At 45.3% G+C, this 5,987-nt stretch overlaps 1 pseudogene; it reads left to right on the top strand.

Moving 5' to 3' along the window:
• Nucleotides 1–511: 511 nt before the first annotated feature.
• Nucleotides 512–5,756, top strand: LOC147438332 (uncharacterized; annotated as a pseudogene).
• Nucleotides 5,757–5,987: the final 231 nt, after the last annotated feature.

Genomic DNA, 5,987 nt, shown 5'->3' with positions numbered 1-5,987 from the left:
ACTTTGCGACATGCAGAGCTCAAGGGGGAGTGTTGAGATGTCGAGCTCTACATCTTGAGCTGGCATCCACTACGGGTCTTGGCCGCTTACGGCATTTACTCACTGGCGCATTAGGTGACCGACACGGAGGATCTCTGCCAGTGATTCTACAACAAGACTACACTTATAGTGCCAGCCTAGTACGCTTCTAGCGAGTTCACACTTAGTGACCGCATGTACATATGTGCTACTTTTCAGCTTTAGCACTTAGTCATTTTGTACTCTCTTTTCTTAGCGAAGTAGAAGAAGAAGCTTTCCATCTTTGAGTGCTTTGTGCTTGTCTTGTGTAGCTCTCTTGCATCCTTATTCTTTACAATCCGCTCATAAAGGATTCACAAATCCTGGCCATTAATAGCTGGGGTTTCCAGGCCTGGTTCGATGGATCAGGTGTGATGCGATTAGAGGACTCAACCTCCCCTCAACTGATGTGTTCTACGAGACAACGAACGACTAAGTATGTTGTCCAGATGGTATGGGCATGTGGGTTGTTGTCAGTAGGAACTGGCATCCTGGTCGTAATCACTGTACTCACTCGATACATGGGAGATCTACCCATTGAAGTGCAGAGATGGGGCAAGTTTTTGACTTTTATTTTTTAAGGACCTTGAGCCAAACGGTGGTAGTGATCGATAGTGGGCCTCAGGGCGGGCAACTTTGCGAGATTCAGGTATGTGAAAGCAGGGGTATGATGCATCATGGCTGGGGTTCCGCAACAGGGTTGTTGGCTTCTTTGGCCCGCTCATGTGGAAAGGCTGAATATTGGAAGGATGTCGTATGGGAACCGAGAGAAGGGAACAATGCTGGGATGCACCCGATTATGGAATGACCCGCATACGTGGAGGTGCTAAGATGCTAGCACAGTGGAACATGCTGGGCAGATGCAAGGTTGAGCCCAAAGGATTAGAGCCATTTTCTAGTCTTGGTAAACGAGAGGTAAAAATGTTGGGGTATAAAGCCCAATGTGGTCGCCCAGGTAAGTGGGCGGGCCGCCAGGTATGTACACATATTCTTTTGTAAAAACCTAATAAGAACTCACTATGATCTACACATTACAGTAGAGCGAGTTCACCATATCGTCGTGCTCTTCTTCTCGCACTCTCTCTCACGTCACACTCCCGCTCGTACTCCTTCAACTGGTATCAGAGCTCAGATCGAGGCTCGGGGCAGCATTTGCAAGTAGCCAGAGTCACCTGCTCAGATTGGAGTGAGATTCGACAAGCGAAGACACGGCCCCAAATCTTGTGGTCATTCTGAGGTCATCTCGGCCACCGTTCGGCTTCGACAAAGTTCTGCGCAGGCCATTTTCGACTACATGGTCTCAGCGGGTGCAGATCTGACTCTGCAAATTTGGGGTTTCGGCCTACGACTAGAGGTGTTGAGGACATCGGCACTCCCAGAGTGTTGATTTGTGGATGTCTACACATCGAAGGACGGCTCACAGTTCTTGGAGGCGTGTCACATACGACACGGGCGCATCTACACACAGACTGTAGGCGACATTCACTAGTTCATCAGGTAGCTTGTGTTTGCTGCTTGATATTCCAGATTTCATCCTGACATTGTAGGTACTTCCACATGGGATGTATTGTCAGATATGATGTATGTCTGTTGAGGGTTTGCTGGATGTGAGTCACACAGCAAACAACCGCCGCAGCGGTTACAGCATATAGTGGGAAATTTGTGGATGTATGACTTTGTGGAAAGTCTATGTACTGTCAGATTTACTGCAGCCTTTCTTGAGGGTCGAGTGAGGTTTTATTGAGCTGGGGGATTCTCGAATGTTGAGATCCTTTCGGTGATACAGGTCGTGGAGCAATCCCTCGAGCACCCTTAGATAGGCAGCTAGGATGTATTGACTGTGAGTTAGACAGTTGGGATTGCATCTTTGCTTTACTGCCGTTGAGGCATTGTCGCAGTCTATGATTACAGGACAATGACAGGACAGTGAGAGACAGTACAGGTGCAGGACAAGTTTACCCACAGCTTACAGTGTTAGAGAGACAGTGGTTTTTTGAGCTGTTTTTTGGTCTATTTTTTAGTACACCAGAGCCATTTTACAAAGGAGACTCTGCCAAAATTTATGCAGAATCTGACGCTTTCTTGGTTCATTTGACAGGCTGATATTGGTTCAGAGGTCAGTTTATAGGGGAAACTCTGCCAAATTTTTCCCAGGAAAGTAAACTACTGTGAAGCGTAGCTATGGCTGGATCACAGGACACTACTCTTTACAATATCAAGAAGCTGGATGGAACCAATTTCCCAATGTGGCAGAAGCAGATTTGGCACGTGTTGGTACAAAAGAAGCAGATAAAATCTATAAAGCTCAAGGGGATAAAACCAGAAGATATGGACGAAGATGAATGGAGCGAAACGGATGAATTGGCACTTTCTACCATTATGCTGACTTTGGCAGAAAGCGTTTACTTCAATGTAGCAGACGAGATGTCGGCTTATCAAGCATGGTTAAAGCTGAGTGATCTTTATGAGAAGCAGAGTGCAGCTTCACAGGTATACTGGCTTAAGAAGCTTGTTGACTTGAAGATGAAAGAAGGGACACCTATGTCCAATCATCTGAATGAATTCAACACAATCTACAGTCAATTGTCAGCTCAAGGTGTCAAGTTTGATGAACCTGTTAGAGCTATGTTCCTGTTGATCACATTGCCGGAAAGTTGGGACACTTTTCGCACAGCTTTGAGTAATTCTGCACCTCCAGATGGTTTGAACATAGCAGGTGTAGAAGGAAGTCTGCTTACTGAAGAAACCAATAGAAAGACAATGGACAAAGGCAAAGGAACAGCCTTAGTTGTTAGGGGAAGGACCAAATAAAAGTACAAAGGTGGAAAGAGGAATCAGTCTCGTAGCAAGTCCTGCAATGCTAAAGGCAAGAGTGACATAGAATGCTACCATTGTGGCAAGAAGGGTCACATGAAAAGAGACTGCAGAGAATGGAAAGCAGAAAAAGGCAAAGAGAAAGCTGAAGACCATGGTGAGAAGAACAAGTCCTCGGTGAAGATTCAAGAAATAAACATGACAAACACTGTTGCAAAGGATGACAGTCTAGTGTCAGGAGACATCTACTTCTTGAAGAATACAATGGACTCAGCTCTTCTTACAGCATCTGATGGAAATGCACTGAGTGACTGGATTATAGCTCAGGGGCATCACTTCATGTGTCTCCAAACAAGGAGTGGTTTACCTCTTATGTGACCACTAAAGATCATGTTCGGCTAGGCAATGGGCAGACATGTGAGATCTTAGGTGTTGGAGATGTTCCATTGAAGTTTCAGAATGGCTCTTCTTTCACGCTGAAGAATGTGAGACATGTTCCCGCAATTACAAAGAGCTTGATCAGCACAGGTTTAGTTGATGATGCTGGATACGTCACCACTTTTGGACAGAACATGTGGAAGATATCCAAGGGTTCTATGACAGTAGCACATGGAGTAAAGTCTGGAGGACTTTACATGATTTATGTATCAAATGTCTCTAAAAATGTAATCAATGTAACTGAGCAACCGAACGTTTCTTTGTGGCATAGCCGGTTAGGACATATGTCCAAGAAGGGAATGGAAATCTTGTCTCGTTCTGGTTATTTGCCTGGCTTTTCATTTAATGATTTTGAATTCTATGAACATTGTCTGTATGGTAAGAAAACACAGCAGCCACATAAGCATAGAAGCAGTAGAAGAGATACACAGTTGGCACTTGTTCATAGTGATTTGTGTGGACCTATGCCTAACCTATCTCTAGGGGGAGCTTCTTACTTTATGACATTTACAGATGATTACTCGAGGAAAGTATGGGTTTACTTTCTCAAGCACAAGGATGAAGCGTTTAGTGTTTTCAAAACGTTTGTGACACTTGTGGAGAATCAGAGTGGCAAGAAGCTTAAATGCTTACGCACTGACAATGGTGGAGAGTATGTTTCAAAGTCCTTTCAGGACTTTTGTGAGTCAAAAGGTATAAAACGTGAACTTACTGCTCCTTACAATCCTCCTCAAAATGGTGTTGCTGAGAGGATGAATAGGACCATACAAGAGAAGGTCAGAAGTATGTTGTCTAATGCACAGCTGCCAAATGGGTTTTGGGCTGAAGCTGTATCAACAGCTGTTCATCTTGTAAATAGATCTCCTAGCAAGGTTTTGCAGAAGGATTCAGTGCCAGAGATGGTATGGTCAGGCAAAATGCCCTCATACAAGCATCTCAGAGTCTTTGGCTGTGAGGCATACACGTACGTTCCAAAGGAATTTAGGAACAAACTTGAGCCAAAGAGTAGAAAGTGCATCTTTCTAGGCTATGGTAATTCTGGTGAGATGGGGTACAGACTTTGGGATCCCGAATCCAGAAAGGTTGTCCGCAGCAATGATGTTCACTTTAATGAATCCAAATATCATTCTAAACCAGAGAGGGTTGAGGAGATTAGAAGAGTTGTCTTCCAAGAAGATGGACCTGCACGTGCAAGACAAAATGTCAGGGCTCAAGAGGAGCAAGGACAGGATAGATTGGAACCACAGGTTGTGGCTGAGCCTGAGCCACCTATTGTGAAAAGAGAGGCGTCTTGCGATACATCAGACTACCACCCCGATGTTCCAATTGACATGGACACGTGATATCCAGGCTAGAGAGCTGAGTGAGATGTAGGGATATAATAAAGTTTGCTCCGAAATTTTTCTCAAAAATGTCAGTACTTCGAGGTTTTGCGATTTAGAACCCAAAGTTCGTTTTATGCTCGTTTGTTGGTATTGGAACTTGATGCTCACTGGAAACAGCATGGAACAAGGCAGCCAGTTGGCTGGTATGGAAGGATGGGTGTCTCGAACCTGCCTAACTAACGGTGTGAATGGAGGGGACGTTGTTTCTCATACCTTGGGCGGGGGCTCTATGGTGCTTATTAAAGTGGACTACTGTAGAAGTCACGGATGGCGACCTACGCTGTCTGGGTTTGTGGATAGGGAGCCCCCTGGCGGGTTACTCAATGGGGCTGAGCAGGGCTTGTTGTGGTGCAGTTATGCGAGTTGGTTGGTAGGTATAATGGGAAAGACAACAAAGGTCTCGTAGTCAAGAGGATCGACCCCCGAATGCTATTAACCGGAAAGGCGAATGCGTAGAATGGCGTGATGTGGGATCCGGGAAAAAGGATTCAAAGTTGGATTATGCATACAACTTGATTGCCTGGCTATTCATTTTGGTTGTAAGCGCGCTCCCACTAGTCTTCAGTCAGGGAAAAGCTCGATGGGGAAGCTCAGATCTGGTTGCCTCGAGGTCGGAGCAGGTGAGGTATGGATGCAAGCCATTCTGGGATGGAATGTGGATGGTTTTGGGAAATCAAACAGGCCCTAGACAGTTGATGGGTTCCTCCTCGAGGAATCATTAGTCAAGAAAGTATGGCAATAGTGGAATATCAGGCTGAGCCGAGGGACCAGCGAATATCTATGCAGTGCAGTGGTATATGTCAGTAAGAATTGGATTGCATGTTGACCCGGGCAAGGGATGGCCGAGGGATTCCCCCTGGTCGAAGGGGACTAAGTGACACGCAAAAGAGCTATATTAGTGTGCATGAGAAGAATCAAAATGGTAGAGGCCAGAATGATAGGACTGAGGGATGTATTGCATTCATGGTGCGGTGTGATCCAGGTGTGGAAGCACGCAAAGATGCATGGGGAAAAAAATGGCTGAGGCAAGGCCCTACTTGTTTTGCGGGAACACGGGCTTAGTTGAAGGAGCTTGTTGTCATGGATTAGAGGAATGAGCTGATCCATCGTTTATCGGATACGAGATGTGGACCAAATCAGATCGCAAAGCTGATTCTTGGAAATGCACTGAAAAACATAAAGTGAATCTAGACCAAGTTCAATGATTAACGAATCTAGACCAAGTTCAATGATTAATGAATCTAGACCAAGTTCAGTGATTATGCACATTCTCTCGCTAGTTTTATTTCTAGA

Source organism: Adiantum capillus-veneris, chromosome 17 (assembly GCF_014529385.1).
Source record: "Adiantum capillus-veneris isolate H3 chromosome 17, ASM1452938v2, whole genome shotgun sequence".
Taxonomy (NCBI): domain Eukaryota; kingdom Viridiplantae; phylum Streptophyta; class Polypodiopsida; order Polypodiales; family Pteridaceae; genus Adiantum; species Adiantum capillus-veneris.
This window is presented reverse-complemented; position numbering and strand designations above follow the sequence as displayed.